Source organism: Stigmatopora argus, chromosome 4 (assembly GCF_051989625.1).
Source record: "Stigmatopora argus isolate UIUO_Sarg chromosome 4, RoL_Sarg_1.0, whole genome shotgun sequence".
NCBI classification, from domain to species: Eukaryota; Metazoa; Chordata; class Actinopteri; order Syngnathiformes; family Syngnathidae; genus Stigmatopora; species Stigmatopora argus.
Window position 1 is genome coordinate 12,497,744 of NC_135390.1, and position 24,088 is coordinate 12,521,831.

The following is a 24,088-nucleotide window of genomic DNA, read 5'->3' on the forward strand; positions in this document are numbered from 1 at the left end:
TAACTTAAAATAATTTAGAGCTGAAAGTCATTTCAGTGTTTGGAATGTTTCTTGGAAAATTATGATGCTTTTTGGCTATGTGAATTGAAAGTTCTCTCCTTCAATGAGCATGACAATATTCAATGCAATCAGCTGCTCAGGGAAAAAAAGGACGACACAAGTGAGCAACTCGTTAATCTTATAGTGGGATTCTGCAAATGGTGCATGAAATTAGCCTGTAATTGAACCTAAAATATTTCATAATTAGCATTGATCTTATTGTTCAAACTAATCATTCCACGTGTTTCACATGTGTGTGACGGATTCCTTTTGGAGCTACTGTATGCTAGAAAAAAACAAGAATAGATTGTTTTTCATGTCATAGGTTTTACAACCGTTAGCCTATATTTCAGCAAATAAAAGTTTAATCAATCCCACTAACAGATACAAAGGTCCTCGCACCAAGAGACTTGTTTTTTTGTATCTTGTTGTGGCCTATATTTTTACCAGTTTCCTAGCAGTCAGTCAGTCTATCTGATGATGGCATCAGAACACCAATAGGCAGCAAGAATTACTTGAAAGGAAGTTCAATTTAGGAGGATCCCATGATGCTGTTCTGAGTTCATTGTGTTTGTTTTGTGTTTTTGCCCTGTCTGTCAGCACATTGCCAGCATACATTAGGTTTAATGGAAATAGGTTACCTGCACCTGCTTGTGTCTCATTCAGGCTCGATTATATACTGCTTTATGTTTAGTGTTTTCTAAATTAAAGTATCTAAAGGTCTGTTGGGTGATTAAAAGAGATAAATCAAGTTCATATGATTTTGCAAGCTTCTGTCTTTTTTTTTGTTACATTTGGGGTGGGGAATGAAAGAGGAAGTTGGCCAGGCTGTCTCCTTCTGCTTCTAGTCTTAATGCCAAACTAAGCTAATAGCCTCTTGGCACCGTTCACTCGCTCCACTTAGCACACATAGCGTTATCCGTCTTCCTATCGAAGTCATGGCGCACAAATTAAACTTGGCATTGTCAGGATGGAATCCACGATAATGAAGGCCATAAGCACCACTAGCAAAAGAGGGTATAAGAGAAAGTAAGTGTCATACAGTTTTGACTTCCAATGCTTGGCGAAGCAAAAATGCAAAAATACAGCCTTCCCCTAATGGCTCTTTGTCATTGGAAAAAAAGTAATTGAAGCTTCTTACTCTGCAAGTTACTTTAATGCACTTTAGTCACGTGATTAAAAAGAAACCCAAGACATGATTTATCACTGAACCGATGTGTATCTGAAATTCATTTATTTAGCTTAAAAATAAGGAAATGCACAGCCAAACGTTACTCAAATCAAGGGATTGGATGAGTTGCTGTGGAACATTACAAATAATATCAGAGGCACTGCCCTGGTTAACTTGATAAATTCCTACCCTGGGAACTCTAATACTATATCGATTGAAAATCTAAAGGCATCGCTACATTAATAATAGTTCATTATCGGGGAACAGTGGAATAGGAAAAACGCCCTAAACACAGAAATCACAGATGCGTTACTTTTTTTTTTTTAATATACAGCCTGCACAAAACCATGCAAACTCCACACAAGAAGGTCTGAACTCACCAGGGATTGAACCCATGATCTCAGAACTGTGAAGCAGAGGTACTAACCACTCATTCACTGCTCCACCTTGCAGACTAATACTATAAGAAGAAGAACAGTCCTGCATTCATATGCGCCAGGACTGTTGCAATGATGTTTAAATTCTGTACTACACTAGTGGAGAAGCCAAGATGGAATGCTCCGTCATGTAAAAGATTAGGAAAACATGTGTTTGTGGGAATTCAATTAAGGCCCTTATAAAGTCAAGGTTGCCACTGCTCAGGTGAGCAGAACGAGGATGTGATTTGAAAAGGCCACAGTTACCATAATGATAGCTCCGTGGTGACATTTGAGCCTCTTACCCCAGATGAGACTGAGAAAGGGTAGCACAGAGGGAGACACAATCCGCCCTGACAAGAAGTCCATTTCCCCACTGACACCTGACCTTCAAGAATCCGGAAAAGTATAATACACCATGCACGACCTACACATTCTCTTATTTAAAAGAAGAAAGAAAAACCTTTTTACATGGTGTCCGAAATATGTCAAAATGACCTAGTTTCAAGAATCATGGTTATAATTGTGTATCATGCTGCTCGCTTTAAATTCAGTACTCGTAGCATGCACACATTTGCAAACTGCATCCATTCTATCGTTTATCATATGAAACAGCTATAGCCCATTTCAAAACATGGTAAAAGGGTTTTGATTAAGCATGATTAAGACTGAGTCACTTGGTAAGCCTCTCTGGTCAAAGCAATTAAAAAGATAAGAGGCACATTGGAAAGTGGCATAAAAATACAAAATTTACGACGATAGGTTCTCTGAAAAAACATCAACAGAAAAATACATCGACTGATATTGTATTGGTTAATAGTATTAACTTTCTTGAATAAAGCAACCCCTAAAGCAATAAGAATCTACAAACAAAATAGAATAGTTTGAATGAATTGGAAAGGGCCCACAATAAAAATTTGGTTCATTCTTTTTACATCATTGCTGACTCGACTTACATATACTATGTAAAAGTTGATTTCACTTCACGACGTACTTCATAATGAAAATCCACAACAAAATGAAGCAGTTAATAGATTGGTATTTTACAACAACGGCGAAGGCATCAAAGGCCGCCGCGCCATTGTGCGTGACCTTGACAGGTAGATCTCCAAAAGCAGCACCCATAACATAATGAAACGACTCGCTACACTCAATTTTGGACCAATTTAAAGCAAAACTCCGTGAAATCACTGATTGTGCAGAAAATGAAGTTTCAACGTCGATGCAGGTCGACGCCGACCTCCCTCTTATTACAACAATAAGAACCCTGGCCACGTACCCACGGCGGCAATTACTTGATCTTATGGAGGCAGTGTTGTGAACCATTACTACTTCAAAGCTGAAGTGCTGCCAGAGAGGGTTTCTTAAAAATGCAGATAAGATTATCAGCAGAATCTAATCACTTTAAAACACAGGAATCTTTTTGTAAATGCCCAATAAAACACAAGCATGGAAAATTGTTGCTTTCAGAGCTAAAGAAAACAAAATCAAAAAAACCCTAATACATTCTGTACTGAATTGAGAGCTGTAGAAGTAGTCTGCCAAGACCTTGGACGGTTTGCTTAACCTTGCATCTTAAACAATGATTTAGTCTACCTTTGTATCCAATGTAGCATAGGCCTTTAGGCTTGCTGAGAGTGGAAAATTAGATTAGATGAGGAAGTGTGAAAGCAAAAAGAATAGGATCCTTTAGCAGTTGATGGCAGATGGCTGTGTTCACTTTTTAAAAAGGGACAATATATGAAAACATTGCGTGTTTGCACTATTAGGTGAACCTCATCCTTTCCCAGTTAACTCTGACCGGGTTTGAGTATGCCACTCAATTGCATTTTACATAATGACACCTTTTCTCATTTACTCCTGGGTAATTTATTGTATTCAACTAATTAATTAAGGGTGTATAGAACCCCACGTGATCACGAAAACAAAATTTCAACTAAACACTGAAAGGCCTGCGACAAACCGCAAGCAGTTCACCAAATAAATTGAAGAAAACCAAGCCAGGCCCGTGTCATCTTCGACTTAGAGCCTCTAAATCGTCTGTATTCCTCTGACTTCGGTATACTATACTCGCAAACACAAAGGAAACGAGGCAAAACTTGATTTTAACTTTGATCACCTGCGCCTGTCTATAGGGTGCACAGAAATAAGAGTGAGAAAAAGGGCAGACAGACAAAAAAAGATATGTATTTTCTAGTCATAAAAAGGTACGGCTCTTTTGAATTGGTACGCGAATTTGCATACAAGCAAGCGAGTTGCACTCACCTGTTGAGTGGCATCAAGGCTCGGGGGTGTCTTGTCTTCATGAGCTACAATTGACTGAACCCAAGCGTGGAAGGGAGAAGGAGAATGCCAATGGGAACTTCTATCCATCTTCTTTCCTCCTCAGTAGAATACAGAGGAATAAAGACTGCATGTGGGACAGAGTACAGAGCAAGCAGACGGTTGCATGAAAAGTGATGGCAGCGGTAGAAGTGTGAATAATAGTGTCATGCGAAAAGAAGACTCCATCTGGTTCTGCATTCCCCATCTTTCCATAGCATTTCATTTTAAGGTTTGTCATTTTGTCATTTTACATGATTGAGTTGAAAATGAAAGATTTCATGCAGTACTTTTATTTCAAGGTGAGTACACAAATGTTATTTGCTTTTCACACTAATAATGAAGTTAGACTCTTATTGTGTTCTGCCTCCCTAGAAAATATTCATGGATGTGATTAGTTTGCATTTTACACCGTTGCTTTGGAGCCACAGCCTCCACAAATACAGTTGCAACAACACAGCTGCCAGTTTGTAACATTTATGCTCATACATAATCAATGAAATGGAGAGTATCCACATAGCCATATTTTCTATATTGAATATTCCCAGAATGATGTCTGCTGGGGTAAATATGGACACGGACACACAGGATAAGGAATCCACTTTTACTTTAAAAGACCCACCTTCAGCCCCAGTCACAAACCACCAACCCCCCCTATTATATACTTCCAACTGAATGGTGGCTGGAGAATACCAGTATTTGCTCAGTGGAACATAGTGAAAGCTTGCCTCAACAGGCAACTTAAAGGTCAGATTTATTTTCCACATGCATGTATTTTTTTATTTGTTCTGCTGATAGGTTAGATTGCTTCTGCTGCTCTATATGGGCGTCATGGAAGAGCTGTTTACACAATGTATAGTTTGTTGAAAAACCAACTGCAATCAGTACAAGTGCTCCTAAAGTTCACATTGCTGTATACATACGTACATACAGCAAGTATATGGGAATATATATAAACACACACACACATACATATATATATATATATATACATATATACATATATACATACACATACATATATACATACATATACACATGTATACATATACACATGTATACATATACACATGTATACATATACACATGTATACATATACACATGTATACATATACACATGTATACATATACACACATACATATACATATATACAAACACAAACACACATGTATATATAATGAGATAGGTGAGATAAAATTATTTAGAAGGGTGAGAAAGTGTGGTAGGAAGGAGTAGGATGGGAGGTACAGTATGGGGAAGAGTGGGGCGAGGCAAGAGGGCTGTGCAGTTCAGTTCACACGAACAGCATTGTCAGCAAGATTGGTGCCAGATGATGAAGGGAGGATGAGGAAGAAAAGGAGAGGGAGAGAGCCTGAGCTGAGGGATGGACAGAGGAACTGAAGATGAATGGTGAGTTGAAAAACGCTGGAGGGAGAAGAGAGACTACAGTAAAGGGGGCAAAAAGAATTAATGTCAGGTGGTTGGACAGGCAGAGGGTGAGATGAAGGGGACATGAACGAGTAAGGTAATGGAGCGAAAGAGAAAAGAATGGAAGAAGGAGGCAGAACGATACTGTAAAATGGACTGTGGAGTGATGAATAGAAGGCAAGAGAAGGAGGTGCAGCAGGAAGTATGGCAGGGCAGATGAGAGGTTGAAAGGCTGACAGGGGGAGTTGTTTTTGCAAATGGACAGGAAGTCTTATGACTCAGAGCAGCGTCAGAGGAAAAGCAAAAAGCCCAATTAATTAAGGGCAAAGCAAGACAATACGTGGAAGCGGAAAGTGGATCTCCAGGATCTAAAAACAGATCCCCATGCACATCCTTGTGAAGGATAGTGGGAGGGAAAGGGTAAAATGATTTAGGTGGACCTACTGTTTAAAAGTAAAAAATAAAAACAACATCTAATATTGAGATTTCCTTTCTCCAATGAGAACCATTCATTTATTTCAGAATCATAAGAGCTGTGGGGTTTGTTGGAGCCTATTCCAGCTGACTTTGGGAAAAAGGCAGACGACGCCCTTGACTGGTCGCCAGTCAGTCGTAGACAACCCGCCACACTCAATAATACCACCACCGAGCGAAAATCTAGTTATTAATAAAGACAGAAAGGAAGAGCGAGGGCGAGAGTGAGAGAGAGAGAGACATTGCAATTGCAATATTTTACCACAATAGCATTCCCTCATGTTCAAACAAAAAATAATTCCACATAAAGCAAAATTAAAATGGGGTTTACATTTTCCAATTCTGCAAAGTTAGGTTAAGTCTATTCTGACACCCAGTTGAGGAAAATCCTCATTGCCACATGTAAAATGCAATCTACACCCAGAGGAGCATTTTGAGTGCCTGCCGTTCCTTCAATGGTGGTGAATAAATAAATAAATAAACACATCCAATTTTGCGGGCGCTGAAAACAGAACAGACTATGTGTCCTGAGCTGTAGAGTATTACCTCCACATTCTGAGCCCAGGCATTAACCACATCCATCTGACCCAGTGATCTGATTGAAGTCACAGCTTCTGTTGCCTGCTACTGTGCAACTGCACAGTGTATCAGACAAGCTAAATCTGTAGACAAGGTCAACATGTTTTCTTTTTTCGCCCTCCTAAACAATCTGGCTTTCAGGCAATGTCAGGAGAAGCTTTACCAGCCACCCACAATGTAGAAATGACAAATGCAATCCACTCAAAAAATGAAAAAAACAAAGACCTAAAAGTTGGCTAAGTCTGACAGCACAAATAGACTAAATCCTTTTACTGCAACACGTTTTTCAAAACACTGCTTCAGTGATAATTCTGAGCAGGGACACGAACTTTGTGCATATGATGCTCCAAACTTTTCAGCCAACTTTGTTCCGTATTGAATGCAGAAGCCTAAATATTACATCATTACAACCCCCTAACCCACACCCACCAGAACTGTGAGGCCGGCACGCTAACCACTCGGCCAACGGGTCACCGAAATATTAAAATTATGCCTAAAATAGGACGTAGGCTGAGTTGCCCAAAACTTCTGGTACCATATTTTTCAAACTTTTAGTCACGCTAGAGTAGACGTGCAAAAGCAAACAATGCATAGGTGAAAAGAATGAAAAAAAATGTTTTTATAGAGATTTCTTTAAAAAAATCTAATCAAATCTAACACTAAGAAAAGATTTTTCATCTTGAATGGCACTTAAAAATTATGTGGCAATTGACGCAGGACTTAATTTTCACTGACTTTCCTTGTGCCTTATACATTACATGACTCAAAGAAACAGCTTGCTGCATTGAACACAGCACTCCGGCAGGTCATTAATGAACAACATTTCTATCAGTAATGGTGCTAAAAAGAAAAAAGAAAAAAAACGCATCAACAGACCAGTAAGAAGAGTAACTTCAGATAGCCGCGACAACAAAAATAGAATATGTGGAGAAGAAAAACGCTTCCTGACGGATAAACAACAAAATGAGAAGACATCTAAAAACCCAAACACTGTCCTCTGCTCTCAATATATGGTGTCTTATAAACACGTACACTAGATGTAAAAATAGTTTTCAATGACAGTGTAAAACTATACATGTTAACAGGTGTTCTCAAGTTTTGCTTAGTTTTGACAAAGTTCCAAAAATACCGTAGCTAAATTGAGCAAAATTAACTAATTTATCGCCAGTGACAGTGATATACGTCTAATTAATTTGAACTGGGACTGTGATCATTCACTTTGAGTCTCTACTATTTTAAAAATATTGATGTCCATCACATCAATGAGACCCAATTAGTATTTAATTGTAAATTACCAGCATGGTGGTCAGTGCCTGCTTCACAAATCAGTGGTTAAGGATTTGAATCGGACAGTGCTGTATGGAGTTTGGCCTCCTTTCACTTTCTCGACATTCAAAAAATATTCTTCTTTGGTTAACTGTGGGAATTTGCTATGAGTCTGTTTGTGAGTCTTAATTGTCTTTCACATTCAATGTGTCGGCCTGGTGACAAGTCTAGGCTGCCTTTATGCCCAAAGCAAACTGATATGGTTTCCATTTCACCCACGACTCAAATTATATATAAAACAGAAGGATGGATGAATGGAATTTACAACAAAAACATAAATAACAGGACAGAGGATATGTAGCTGCTTGATGAATAAATATCGTGCAAATTCAACAGCAGGGACGACTTGCATTGGACAGGCTTGGAAAACCAGTTTAAAAATATTAGCATAACCGGCATTTTTCCTTCGTTCTCATTGTGTCTCACTGTACATGTTGGCAGCATCATAGAGATCAGGGTGGCATATGCGTGTGTATAAGCGCCTGTATCTGTGTGTGAGACTGATAGAGGGGCTTGAGGCAACCAGCTGTGGTGTCCAGATTGGGGAGGGATTATTCGTCCAAATCTTTGCCATTTACCTCGGATGCCTAACGAGCTCCAACACAGTCATGTTAAATGTGTTTTTTATTTTATTGTTGATAACAAAAACAATCATGAAATCTAATTAGGCCATGTTGATAATGCATTATACTGATCTGTGTCAAGGTGAAGTCCAACAAGGGGATTACATGGCCAAAATGAGAAGCACGGGAGATATACTCTCGTCACCATCATTAGTCGGATGGACATTTGACTAATAATTACAGTAGATAAAGGGATAGATTTGATGGCCCAGTGCCAATTCGTCTGAAGCAACCACACAAAAAAGTAGACTGATGATGAATATAATTAATCTGCTGCTGGCAAAACTAATCAGAGAAGAGGCGAAGAATAAGTAAAAGTTTATATAAAGGCCACTTTTCCCTGGCAAGAAGAACTCCTTATCTGCCAGACTCGTGGGTAATGTCAAGAGGTCGGAGGCTGAACAGGATCACTGAAACAATATTATTAGGCCAGAGAGGGAAAAAGAGGCAGGGTCAGATAATAAGACTCAATCTGGCTGAGTGAAAATGCCTGTGAGGGAAAGTGCTGACACCTGCTTTGCTCTCGCTCATCCAATTGCCATGCAACGCAAACTCTGCGCTACTGATATTCATGCCGAGCTGTCCGTCCACGGCCCACAAACTTTAACGGCTTCCTCCTCCTCCCTCGTGCCCCTCGTATATCAGACCTCGCCGGTGATGGGAGAGCCAAGCGGAGAACTTGCAGAAGAACAGAAGAGGAGTGGAGGGTACAGGACTGAAATCTGAGGTCAGATAAGACCGTTCCTGCACGCACTCATCTGTGTCTTCATTTATGCACAGCCAGCTCTTCCGCTTGATGTATACACACACGCAATAAGTAAAATTATGGCATGCGCATGGAAAAAGAAAATGATAGAACATTGGACAGCCATGCTTCCTCGAACAGCGCTTCTATATAAAAAGGCATCCCAGGCAGTAATGTGAGCGATGTTTTTGGCGCTCACAGGGGTCAATCCCCCAGTTTGAGCTGTTGCCAGCAAAATAAAGGGATTATTGGATAACACTGAGGATGGACCTAAGAAAACTGGTAAAAAAAAAAAAAAAATTTTGATAGATTATTTTCAAATTGATTTTAAAATCATATGCATGGTACTGGTGTATATCACCAATTTCATGACAATATGATACGATTTAGTTATGTTCCATTTTATAGTGCGTACAATGCATTGAAATAATATGATTGCCATCAACCATATAATAAAGACACAGTTGAATTCTGTTCTCAGGAGTTTTTTTCTATTAGTACCAGAGTAAATCAGGTAATGAAGTTCTCAGATTAGGTTCATAGTATAATGTGTGATTGCATCTGCTGGAGGACTATTGTCACCTCAGCAATAGTCTAAGACTCTTTATAGTTGCAATAATGCAGGCAGTATCATTTTATCTCTTACAAAGCAGCCTTTCAATTCTGTGCAATGAATTGACTGACATCATTGCTTGCTCCTTCCAGTCTGATTGGTGTCGTCTTTAAAATGCATTGCAGTTCATTAAAATATCTCAAGTTGAAACAATAATGATCCAACTGCTCATTGCCTGATAAATCTATTTAACCCACAGGACTTTCATTCTGATGGCTTGAATAATGATACAGTATTACTGGTGAGGTATATGTGTGTGTGAGTACAGACAGTGTTAGCTTTTATTAAAATGTTAATTAAAAAAGATCCATAATTTCTTTTTTTTAATCATCAATCAACTACTGAAGGAAAGTGCTAATGTTAGCTACTTCTGGACAGAAGTCGAGATATGCCCCGAACCGGTAGACAGCCGGTTGTAGCACCTCGGCATCCCATAGTTGAATAGGGTCATATGCTTTACATGTACAATAACTTCATGTGGATTGTAAATATAGAGATGTAGATAAATGTTTCCATTTTCTGTATCATGTGTCCTCAATAGGGTTGTGTGTGAGCTAGAATTTATGCCAGTTGAAGGTACTAAAGACCACACTGAACTGACCACCAGTCAGTATGTAGACAAAAATCCAATAACATTCACTTTTCCCTTTTTGGACACAATTGAAAATGGAGAAGAATGTGTATTTCTTACTCTTAAAACTGTAAACTAATAAACTAACCAACAAGCAGAGGGAATGGCTGTTAAATGAGAACAAAGCAATGCCAATTTATGGCTTTATTCTGAAATGTGGTCTTGTAGGATAGAAGAACGCACATACACACTTCTGTCCACTGATAGGCTGATGACTTTGCAAGGGTAGAGTTTGCTATCATGCTTTTTTTGTATTTAATTTAAAAAAAAATCTACTTTAATTAACATATCAGAGGCCCAACCGGGGCAAAATCCCTTTTCTGCAAACTAATCTGCCCAGTTTGAAGTGATCAACCACAGAGCTGACAAAACCAAGCTTGCCAAGCCAAACACATGGATAATCCAGTTATACCTGCTTATACGGTGGACTGCTAAAATCACTGCACTGATACCCTCGCTCAGATGAACAGAAAGTGTTTTGATAGACTTTTATGGCATTGCTCAAGCTCTAAACAGCAGTTTAGCCACATGCTGCTATCCGCCATATGAGCGCATCCTCTACCTGGAACAAGATTAAATATCAAGCAAGTGCAAGTGCCTTCCTTTTATATCCCCCCAGTGGCTTTCATCACTTAATTTTCACCTGTACAACTTGCTGCCCCCTGGGTGCCCCTGCTACCATCGCAACGCTTCATCTGTCACAAAATGATTTTCCTTCTTTCAACTTCATCCCTTATGAATATGTCAACTCTGTCTGTCTGAGTATTTTGATCTGAGGGTGTCACTGAAGTAATGACAGGGGGGTAGTGCATTGCTCTACTTGCACCCCCCCCCCCCCCCCCCCCCCCCATGGACTATCAGTGAAAGTTGAGGGGGCCAACAGATGGAGGCTATTGTGCCCTCAAAATAAAAGGAGTTGAGGATTATAAAGAGTGTGCATGTGTTGTGTGTGCAGGGCTGGAGGAAAATGGGGGAAAGGGTAGTTTAACACAAGATGTTTAAAGTCTGCTTGGTTAGTAGACTTCTGGAATGCCACCTCCTGCCGTTTTAATGAACTACCCCAAGTCAAAAGGCCCAATGGAACATGTTCTGTTTGCATAACAGTCACTGGTTCAACATCTATTGACCCTTGCCGCTCCCGCATAACTTGGAGTCCGTCTCCAGTGTGACCAGCTAAGAAAGTCTACTGCAATCAAGTTGTCAAAGGGGAAGAAAGTCATAAACAACGTTCAGGACAAAAAAACTACATTTCAGAAAAATAAAACAACATTAATTCCATTTCTTTTCTCATGCAGTAAAATATGTTGTGAGTAAATGGTTTTATATACTAAAAGCTTTTTCTTCACTACCCATAGATGGTATTAATGACTGAAAGACACACACAGAGACCATAGGCATTAATACACACAGCAGCATGCACACAAGGTCCCTATTGACAACAACCAGTTATTCAATATGTACGTGTGCATTCAAAGGGATTCTTGGGGCTTGGGTGACTTTGAAATATGAATGAAGGACTATTAAAATGCAATGCACTTAATGAAATACTGTGTGTTTTGTAGCAGTGTTATTAGCTCAGCAGATTCAATACATGGTACAGTTGCTTGGTCGCTATGCTCTCAATTAAAAACAAGAGCGATCTTTGACAAGGTTGAACTATTCATGTTTAAAAATCTTAGTTATTCTGTTTTATCAATAATCAGAAAAAATAGAATACAACCTTCAACAAACCACCCAGTATGCATGCGTTATGCACACATTACTGGAGTGAGAAAGCCCAATAGTGTGATGATCTGCTAATAGTAATGTATTTTTTACATGATTTTTACATGCTAGTGTTCATAATGACTTTTATTTTTACGTCAAAATTCCACATTGTGAGTCTAAATAATATGTGCTTCAAAGAAGGAAGCATTGAAGTCTTCTCTATTGTGAGATGGATCTTTCATGGACCCCTGCCATTTACCTGCAGCAGGCCTTTTAGGAAAACAAAGTAGAAAAACTAAAAGGGCAATCAGAGCTGCTCTTTCTGTCTGACATTCATGAGTTTAGTCCTCTATTGGCAGTATTCATTATAACCCCTATTTAACTAAGTACAGGCCTAATGACATAAAAGTGAGAAAGGCTGTACACACCATCACAATCAACAGAAAAGACAATAAGTATTAAGGAACTAAAGGAACTTTGTTGCCGCTGGTAGGGGTTTAACAACATTGCATAGGAAGAAACTCCACAGAACAAAACAAACCAGGAAATATGCAAATTTTGGCACAGTCACAAACATAAAAACATTAAAGACGTGAACTACATAGATGTGTAGAGTGCCACTGACTGACACTATTATGGAATCCAATTGATTAAAATCTTATGAATATGATGCTCATTCATAGTAATTGTGAGGCAAATCCCTTGGCCATATGGCATATATTTGACACACTTACGATATGCCACATATTCAATTTACAAATTGAAATATGACAGCTTAAAGTGATTTAAAATGTGGCATTATCTGATGTCTAGTAATCCATAATAGTAAAATATGTAATGAACTACTACTCCGGCCTGCAATGAACTAGGCTAAGTAGGTTATTTTCTCACGCTCGTAGGAAAACTCCATTCTAGCTAGCTTTGTTATCATCGGACTTGTGGGTATGCAATTGAAAAAAATTAAAGCTATTTTTTTATCTTCAAGCTAAGCATGATAGTAAACAGGTCTATCAAGGCTAATAGTGTATTACATATTTTGATGAATCTTTTCTAATTTAATATAATGAAAACAATCTTACCTAAAGACTCACATAGGACAAGAAGAATAAAGTATGTACCAAGTTTTAATAATCTAATAAAAACCAGATTCCCCACAAGCCAAATGTATGACTAATAATGACTAGCTGAGTATTGCTTCTATCGACGAAGTTTAATCACACTTGTAAAGTTTATATAAAGAGCCCATTAATAATTTATAAAGGTCATCTTGCTTTTGTTTGATTCAAGGTTCAATTCACATTTCACAGACAAAAATGACGTGGGTGCAGATACTTTTGCTAACCTTGTTTTCTAAATTTCTTGTGGTGAATTTCGGGCCAAAACACATTCACCCAAGCGCAAAGACAGAACAAGACAGGGGTGAAGTGAAAGTAGAAGTAGAGAGCTGATTAGAGGAGACATGAGATGCAGGGAAAATGCAGGAAGACAAAGATAAAACATTGGTGTACTTTCCATGGAGTAATGAAATGAAGGGGGGTATATTATAGTGTATTTAAAATTTAGGTTGGCTATGTACAGAAGTAGCCAGAGTATATTTGGGATTGAGCGAATCAACATAACCAAATTGAACTAATTGCACCATAGCCTGCCTAATGGACCCATTTGGTTTGGAAAGAGAAGAGAGCAGAGAGAAGGAGAGTACCTGAGTGAATTCCATTAATTAGTCACATACCTGTGCTTATTCACCTGACTCAATTGGGGATTCAAAGCACACAATTGTGGCAACAGGAGGTTCATGTGGGGGTACCCTTGCTCTTAAAGAACGGTGTTGTTTAGCTGATCTAGCAGATAATGTGCCAGCTCCTGTCGACAGTGGAAATTGTGCTTCCAGAGGAATATTCATTGCTCCATTTGGTCGTGAAAGCTGGAAAATTAAAGTGCCCAGGTTTATTACCATTCTGTCTTAATAAATAATGATCTTTCATGTGTAAAGTATAAAAAAGGGTGAATCATGAACGTGTGGGAACAAACTGAAACTACGCAGTACTAAACACCCAGCAGTATTCCAGTTTGTTAGAAACTAGCCGTAGCAGATTTTGTTACAAGTGGGAAAAAAAATCTCCTAAAGGGATCATTGAAATAAGGAAGTTCTGTAACTGTAGCACCAGGGAATAGAATTTTGTGCCTTTGAGATAAGCATGAAAAGATGATTTAATTCCACTATAAATAGTCCTTATTGAAGAGACATGTATAAGACATATGAAGCAAACAATCCAACCTAAACTTAATTGGCTATGGTCATGACCAATTTCAGATTTTTTTTATTTCATATTAAAAACTGTCAATATAATTTTCTTTGAATAATGACTTTAGATTTAGGGTAAACCCCTTCTGTTGAGTTCCTTGCCAGGCACTTAAAATGCAATGTGTAACAAAGTAATATATTATTGTGTCCATAAAATAAGGCATCTAGTGATGTAAAAAGCAACAGTTCATCTTTGCATGAATTTAATCCAAATGAGCACCTAAATGTATTGGGTCAAGGACATTTTCCAGAATAAAACACTGCTAGGGAAAGGTACAATTCTTTAGCAAGGCAGTGGTTCCCAGGTGTTGGTGTGCCATAATAAACAGGCTGCAGTAAGGTCTATGATTTTTTTTTGTGTTTTCCCCCCATCAGACAACATCTTGTTGTCTGCGTTTGTGTATTCATCAGCAACTTGACAGAACCTATTACACGAAAAAGGATCCTGCAGGTGGACAACATTTAGAGTGCAGAACCATCTGTTCAAGATGACATTGTGGCACACTTTGTTTTCATTTGTGGTTCAGTCACACAATCCGTTGTTCCATTCTACTCAGGTGAGGTTAACACTCAAGTTGGTAGGATGTACAAAAGGAAACAAAGAGAGCACCATCTGCATGAGTTTGAAATAAAGGGACGTTTGAGTGTGGGGTAGATCTCACAAAGCGCAAAAAGGGCAAATTCTTTTGTTCCCCTCCCTTGGAGTAAAGTCTGGATAATAATTAACTAATGACATTAGCCCCTCACCAAATGGTAACCTGAATCTTCCCTGCAGTGAGCGTCACTGAAGTGTGGCCCCATGGAAAACAATTTGGAGCGATAGGTTTCTTTGCGCTACCAGGGAAGAGGGGTTGAGAAAATAACAGTTGTAGAGCACATAAATGAACTGTGGAAGGAGGGGGAGATGAATGCGCTGTTTTGTGTAGGAGGCCAATGAGTCCACCAAGTCTTAGAATGCCATATGCTACCTTGAGGCAGGCATACTTCTTTGAAGGTGAAGGAGAGAAAGAGTGAGGCCAGAGTGACTAGCTTCAACAGAACTGGTGTGATATATGCGTGGCCTTCAAATGTCTGTTACTGTTTCACATGGGTGTCCATGGGAGATGTTAGGAGGCAGGATATGCGTAAGCGGTCATCATTAGATAATGAACTTAGTGATGACCAAAGGGGAATGGCAGAAAAGAAAAACAGAAATTCTATGTGTGTCAATTAGGAGGAAGAGGCACATTCACAAAGGAAAGAGTGGTAAAAGATACAACTGATTATCCTTATTATGCCAACAATATGGTCTTATTGCCGTCAGGCAAATATAGGATTATTCACATCAATACTTAATCACCCTGGAAGCATGTTACGGCAGACATGCACTGACCCAATTCTTTAGTATTTTACTAATAATCATGTATACACCATAATCAGAGTCACTATTTTCACAACTCGTCAGGTGGGGGTTACAGACCCCAATTCTCTGGGTTAAGCCGAATATTTTATTAATTTTCATTCACTTTCCTCGGGAGGAATAGAGCAATCTTGCCGGTCCCCTAACATGTTGGAAACAATGCCGGGGGACAGAATGGCGACCTCGGCTGAGGCCCAATGGGTCTTGTCAACTGTCTTTCTAGTTGAAATATGGATCTCACATGTAGGACGGCCATGTGAAAGCAGGGATCCAACAGAGTTCCTTCAGGCTTTGATGCTCATCACCACAAAAGCAGATGGCCCTGTTCTGGTCCTCAAACTTTTCGTGCCCCTCATCTTTTATCGAATTCTATCCCGCCTATTAGCCCCCTGCCTGTCATGGTCTGGCAGCCTGTGCTCAGCCCTCAGGGGGGCTTCTAGAGTAAGGAATGAAGTCAACCTTCCCCATTGACACAGGTTTCACGGCAAAGCTTTGAATAGCAGTCAACCAAGTGAAAAGCCATGTTTTAGAGGACAAAATAGAAAAAGGCGCCTGCTGGATCAATACAGCTGGGCTTTATGGACCTGAAATGCTCTGCTCACCATGTGCTCAGTCAAAACAGTGAAAACCACAGGTGGCAAAGAATTTTCCTGACCAATGGTTCAAAAGTAACAAAAAGTTTTAACGGTAGAAATACCTACATAGAAAAGTATACAAAATAGGATAAAAGGCAACATCCCACGGTGATGGTGCTCTATATGCTGTCGAAACAACAGTTCACACACTTTATTTGTATCTTGCTATAAAAGCTTGAAGGATTAGTAACAACCGCCCAACAACCAAACTATTTGCCCTCCTCACACAAACAATTGCTAAATCAGAAAGGAGTCAGCGTGCTACAGGGAGACACAACACAAACAGGTTTGAAAAGCTATGTGCAGTAATCAAACAGCACCACCTGCACTCATCCAGCTCTCTTCTCAGCTTTTCTAAGACACAAACCCATTAATTGTTAGTTATAGAGCCCCCGATGAATGTCTTAATTGATTACGTGGCAAGTAGCAATTCTGATATCAATTTTGGTATAAAATCCTGACCTGAAAGATGGGATTTTCTATGAGGGTGCGGTATCCGTGTAAATTGGGTATAGTTTTATGCTCTACAGATTAAATGAGAGAATGAAAAGGCAGTTTCTCACATTGCACGGATTGATCATTGACATCGTGATGAATTGTAAACCATAGCAAACGCAAAAAGGTGCACATACAATATATCCAAAGAACTCAAAACAACTCTTGTTAAGTCACAAGACAAAGACAGGCTAAGCCACTTAAGCTTGATGCACTTTTTTGATGACTGACTTATTTTCACAGCCAATTACTGTTTTCCCACATTTTGGCTTTGTAGTCCTCTTGTTTTGGCAATTCACTTAAAAATATGTCTAAATAAATTATAAAAACAATGGGATATTTTAATATATTGAAACTGTATTCTACATTAAAATGGCACTTGGTGAAATGAGTGAAAAGAAAAACAACCACGTGTTTATTCATTTTTTTCCCCAACTTCTCTTTTTCTTGCTACGCACCCTGCTTTGTTGTCAGAAGCACACAAAGAAGCGTGGATAGACCGAAAGAGGCACATTTGGAAAAAAAAACAGCAAAGCACTCACAACACACATTCGCATGCATATAAACCCAACCATATAAATCTGTTTTAGCATGAGACATAAATACCAATGGGAGATTTTATATATACAGTAAGAGCATAAAATGTACATATAAAATAGCCTGACATGCATGCATGACTATGAAATGTACATGATTAGGAAAATTGTAATACTACATCAATACAGTCATCCTTGCATATTAGCCACTGTAGAAAAAACCACTACGGGAGAATGAGATAACCTAGGATCATGTTTGTGTGTACAATTGGTTTCACTTGTAAATCTTGCCGTGTTTAAGACAATAAGTTCATGAATAACAGAGGAGTAGGACTTTATACTTAGTTTCCAGAAGACGAAGAAAACAATACCAACAACTTGAGTGGCGACTTGACAGGCTTTCAGCGTAGAACAATATGGTAATTGCTTTTCTTTTTACTGAATAATGAAAGCTTTTATGTCGACGTACCTGGACCAGAAAAACGGTAACAAAGCAGAAAATTTCCTACAGTGACACCTCCATTAATTACCTCCTGTTTCTACCCTGCATGCATTTCTCCAACTGGAGGAACTGAGGCACATTGTAGACGCAAATGAGGGGGTTGTTGCATGAGTCTAAAGCCCTGCAAGGAGCCACATCTTTTTGGATCCCTTAACTGAAGACAGACTCTTAAACCCACATGCTCCACACACACGTACATTGGGTAGCTATGAACTTCTGACCCATGGTGCTGAAGTTCTTTGGAGAAGCAAGGTGTCCCAGTACTAGAACAATTCCCTGTGTCCCTTTAGTGTTTTTCTTTTAAAGAAAAAGACATCAATATGTCAAGCTCTACTTTAAATGAGAAGGAGGGAGCACACTTTTCATCTTTTCCATCTTTGCTAAATTCGCTCAAAATGCCCCATCATAACAACACACAAACCCAAGAAAGCTAGTGCAGTGGATGATGACCAGCGTGACTGTCTCGGAATCCACTCAGAGATGAAGCAGCATTGTTGGCAAGAAGAGGAATGGCAGCAAAAAGACAGATTACCAAATGGTAAGACAAAAATGTGCACAGCCTTCCTAATCAGCTAGTTGCTGACTTGCAACTCTACTACTCTCATCTAGTCTTTGCAAGGTCACCCATGAGATGAAGTGAAACTAAGCATTGCACTGAAGTGTACTCTACTATGAAGGTGCACAACTTTCATTTTCGATTCTCAGAATACTGTAAAAACACATTAAAATTTAAAAAAACAAAAAAACAACGGCATGGATTGAGAGTTTGTCGATTCCTGCTTTGTTACAATGGCAAATTGCGTGGCCGACCGGAGCACAAAGTGGAAATCAGATGCTTCAACCAATGCCGCTTTTGTTGTTGCATTGGAGATATTCTCCTACTAAATGTTAAAATTCCATGTACTTTGTTATTCTGTTTCACGGCTAAACTTTTTACACCCCCAAAAAATCTGCCAAATTGAATTACTGAACATAATGGGCGGTTTTGGCACGCCTTTTTCTGTCAAGAGAGCGGAAAATTTTCTAACTTGCACAGTATATACAGAAAAACTATTCACTATTCCTCTTGACCAATCCCACTTTATCAAACATTTAAAACAAGTGCAATTTTTTTCACCAGATCGCATTCTAAACATTAAAACAAACAGCAAAAACTGGTATGCCTCTTTGTAACAGACTGCATTATGTTTGTTACGGTCCGTGGAGGGGGAAGTAAGTTCGGACCCTGAGGCAGACGACTCAAATCAAGGAGGTGGGTTACAATATTTATTAACTCAAAAACTCACGAGTCTAAAACAAAGCAAGCCACGCAATACTTACACAAGGCAGAGGATATAAAACGAGAATAGCAAAAATCAAGACAAATGCACATCTAAAGCAGTAAGGAGTGCTCCCCCAACACCCCCACGTCCTCCTGGAGGGGAGGTTGACTCCCTGAACAAGGTACACCACGGGAGGTTGGCTCCTTGAAAAGTATAAATCTTGGAGCAAAAAAGTAGGAGTACCCCTGCACCAGCCACATTGCCAAGTGCGTGTTGGGGCTGGGGGTTACATTTCAGGCAAACCATTGCACAAGTCCTTCTGATCCAACTCAAATTCGAGTAGCAAGGCATTTGTTCCGACAGTCAAACAAGTCCTGAGTCTTGTTGCGTTATGTCCAATCGAGTAGATTTGAGTCACAAGGTTATGTCGAGTCAAAATGAGTCACAAGTTTGTCAAGCTGGGTTAAGTCACAAATTCGTCGACAACAAGTCACAATTTCCTTGTGCCCTTTGAAGTGAAAATAAAGGAAATCTTTAACTCTTTTGGAGTGTTCATGGCGTGACAATGATCCCCACCCAAATTTTAACCGGTAAAGCCAAAATTGTGTTTTTTCCCGGGCACAGTTATGATGATTCCGCAACACCACCCTCTGATGGTCAAGTGAGACAAGCAAGCACATTCTCCTATAATATAAAATAAAAAAACTATCCTCAATCGTGTAATTTCATGAGTCAATAAATGTGATTGAGAATGGTTGTCTTTACCAATTTCGTCTACGCAGTTTCTGTGTATGATGACAATTAGGCTTTTGTCGAGTCAATGATGATGTCCGATTATTATTATTATTGTCTGTATCCCTATGTACTCTATGGTTGACTGGCAACCAGTCTAGGATGTAGTGTGCCTTTCGCATGAAGTCAGCTGTCCAGTAACCTCCGCAATCCTTGCCAGGATGCGTGGTCCGGATGATGAATGAATGAAAAACCAATAGGTGATCGAAACAATACTTCTTGCAACCAACAAATGAATTTCTTTTCAGGTCCCGTCACTTCATAGCTCGAGTTAGCAAAGCAAAATTTAAAAGAAAGCAATAGGTGAAACAGGTCAGTCTTCAGTTGTGAGCAGAAGTGTGTGTGACAGAGGCATCCCTTTTATCCTTTGACCCATATGAATGGTAGAATGAAGAAGGTCATGAAAGACGTGCAACTTGAACACACTGATGCAGCCAGTTGAGCAGAAAATACTGTTAACCACATTCACCATCTAAATAGCCGTTCATTGTGCATATGTTGTCGAAAAATGTATGCATGTGCAGACATTATCAAAAGGGGTAAAACATTTTTTTAAAAAACATGATAGACTACAATTAAGCTCACCCAAACATGGCATTACAACTGCAAATGTGCTTTTGACAAATGTCAACCTTCTGTTTTCAATGGACACTACAAAAGAGCTTCAAAGGGTGTACATTTATGTGACTACATACATTATTACTGGTCACTATATGAACAAATGAATAATGCACAATACTGAATTATAGACTCTCAAGAATCTGTATTTTAGTTGCTACTGGAAACTATATATGTCAGTATCCTTGGTAGCGTTCACAGTTATACAAGTGATAATGTGTTAACAATATTTAGCTGTCAAAATGTCTAGATTGAAAGTGAAAGACTTCAGCTTTTCTATTTGTGGAGCCAAGGAGTGTTATATACTGTAGCGCTGCGTTCTGGTGTGGGTGAGAAGAAAGCAATGCCAGAGACAAAAAGGGCTATGTCGTTTCAGGTCAAAAGCGGCTTGTCTCCTATTGCCTTTTGATTATTTTTTGTCCACAAACAAAACCAATACATTTTAGAAAAACCTTTCCCCAGACTTCAACAACAAAAGAACACTGAAAAAAAGGGAAAAACACCAAGTAACACTATACCATGTTTTTTTTTTTTTTTTTTTTTACACAGGTGAACCAGTCCAGACAACCTGGTATCCACTATCTATCATACGCCATCTTATTTTTGACACTATTTGAGTGCTTATAAGAGAACTCAACCAAAAAAATCCTGAGTTGATAAAGAATGGGGGACTTACTTTCAAACTTTCAAATTACAATTAAATCGTCGTTAGCAGATGCAGCTATGTAAATGTTGCAGGCAGACAGGCAGGCAAAAAAAATCTGTGGAGCACAATCAGTTGTGGCCCATTGGCCAATTAAAGAATTGGCAAAGTTGGACCTGTCATGCTCCTGACCAGAAGGTTGGCAGACAATACTCCAAAGTCAGCACTGTTTAAAGCAGCAAGCTATTAGTTGTGCATATATGCATGTAATAGAATCCTACTTTGATTACTCAAATACATTTCAATGTATTAAATGCAAAATTCTCCAAATTAGGCTGTTCTGATGTGCCCACTGCTTATGCGTAATCAAGAGAAATAATTATTTCTACATTAGTGCAAAATCTGGTTATTGAAGCACCACAGCATTGCTATTATTATGTGTGTAGTTGTTGACAGGCTGCCAGTACAATATGTCCTCAATATAAAAGTGGAAAACTTCATGTTCAATTATGAAGAAAGCCATTAGGGTGAATAAAAACCAATCAGACAGCCTTCTGAATAAATGCATACAAAATTAAAAAAAATCTTTACAAAAAGGACCATGTGCTTTTGTAGCACTTAATCATAATTACCACTTTCTAAAGATTCAGAGAATATTTGAGAGGTTTTCTTTTTAAAACAGATTTTCTGATTTCTTTACCCTGAATAGGTTTGTATTCCATTTAAGCATTGGCCTAGGGGAAACATGAAATAAGTATTCTTGTGACATCAATTCTTGAAAACATTCTTTTAAGTGAATGTCTTTCTTAAGGGAGAAGGTTATGGAATCTTTTTTTTTTTAATCTATCAATCCCAAATACTTGTTTTTGATAATTACGATTAAAATATATATTGGGTTTTGGAAGAAAAACAGCCTTTATTGTTGATTACGAGACCTACAGAATCTAAACAGATTGATAAATGTAATATTTAATATATAACCAAAATCAACAGTGATGGTAACATTAACAATAATGTCAACATCGAGTTTTGTTTTGTCTGTTCAATCAGCAAGTAAAATTTGAAATACCCCACCGAAATTTAATCTGTGTTCCTGGTAGTATGTTTTCCATGACCTTCTTTGGGGACACGCTCTCCTACTTCTGCGGCCCCATTGAAGCCTGGGAGCGGGCACACATGGTTCCGGACCCTGGTACAATGCACGAGGACAAGAGGGAACGAAGAAGCAAGAGGGGACTCGAAGGCATAAAATGTCTTTTCTTCTCTGCCCTTGCCTCTTCTCTTTGAAGCGGAACGGAGGGTTGCCACGGCGATGAGGTTGGTCTGTCTTCCACAGTGTGGTGTGGGAAGAGCAGCAGCTTGCTATGACATTTACTCAGGAGCGAGGGACCAGAAGCCACAGTTGAGAAAATACTTTTAAATGTACGCAGAGTGGAGAAAGAGGCAGCTGGCAACAAGTAAATGCCAAACACCTGCATCATCATCGGATTCCGTCAGACACTCAAAATTTACTTTCACGGCATTTCAGGCCTCCCGTTTTATTGGTTCTCATTTACACTTCACAATAAGCCAGCACATATTTCCACCATGATCAGAATCCCTGGCAAACTCATGTCCATTACCAGACGCTGTCGCACACACAAAATGCACATACAAACAAACACATGCTGCACTAAGCTATGCCTGCTTTGCTGAGAAGCCAAACTGCAAAGATGCCAGAAAGCGGTGCCCTCCAAAAGTGGAAAACTTGGCGAGGGAAAGTTGTGAAACAAGGCCTTTGTTTCCTTTTGCTGCACAGGAAATGGCGGAACAACAGAACATTTCAACGAACAACGTTCTATCGCTTATTTACTGGTGCATATGTGAATGTGCAAGGATTTGTGCTAGCATTCTGGGAATAAATAAATTTCTTGCAACTTCAATCTGAGTCATTGCAGAGGTTCTCCATAAGAACCATTTGAAGCTCTGAGAAGCAAACAGCAAGCTCTGTCAAACAATAAAAGTCATCATGGATGGAATGCACTTTCAATAAAAGCATTTTATCAAATGCACCCATAGTTGCTATTTACTTTGGGGAATCTCTTCACAAGAATACTAATGAGCAAATGAAATACAACAGGCTCTCTGTCACTCATGAATAGGCTTTGTATTGTTGAAGCCTAGTGCACCAGTTGAAGAGTTCACTTTTACCCTGCATCTCCATTTCGAGAGTTTAATCAAGTAGTTGTAGTAGATCATGGAGTGAATATACGGGAGGATTTATATAGAGTAGTTTTACAAACTGTTCTCTCCCAAAGTATTGGAATACTATGACCGAGTGGAGTGGTTTACTTGTTGTGTAATGACAGTGAAAAGATGAACATGAAACATTGTGTCATGTCTGTGCATCTTACGCATAAATTACAAACTAATAACACCTGAACTCGAAGTAGAATTACATGTTAAACTTAAGAAATTCAATTTAAATATTCTATTTTAAAACACAACCACAATGAAAACCTAAAAGATTACTTAAACCAAGAGAACTGGATTAAAGAAAAACAAAAGCCCAAACAAATTTCACAAAAACGTGAAAATCTTATGACTACTAGTCAGGAAGTTCCCAATTGAATGACTTGCAAATCCTTTGTGAGATAAATCAACAATACGTTCTTTCACCCACACTTTTTGGAATATTTTTTTGCTACTCCTCTGCGTCACCCCTCCCCTGATGCCTCAGGCATTCTGTTAGACAGCTACAGCACGGGCAATTTATTTAATCTTGCAAGACTCCGTGTAAAAACACAAGTGTAAGGCACTCTTATTCAAGAAACTTCTACATGCAG

The 24,088-nt window shown here is 39.0% G+C and overlaps 1 long non-coding RNA gene across 5 annotated transcripts in view; it reads right to left on the bottom strand.

Annotated features, from left to right (window-relative positions):
• The window catches only part of LOC144072612 (uncharacterized), a 100,501-nt gene that overhangs the window by 5,369 nt on the left and 71,044 nt on the right, over window positions 1-24,088 (bottom strand). For 3 of the 5 annotated variants that reach the window (XR_013299853.1, XR_013299855.1, XR_013299856.1), the window contains one exon: window positions 3,892-4,036. This is a non-coding gene — a long non-coding RNA (uncharacterized LOC144072612). Of the gene's footprint in view, window positions 1-3,891; window positions 4,037-13,808; window positions 14,001-24,088 lie in introns of all 5 variants that reach the window. The other 2 variants (XR_013299854.1, XR_013299852.1) reach the window with 1 other exon arrangement.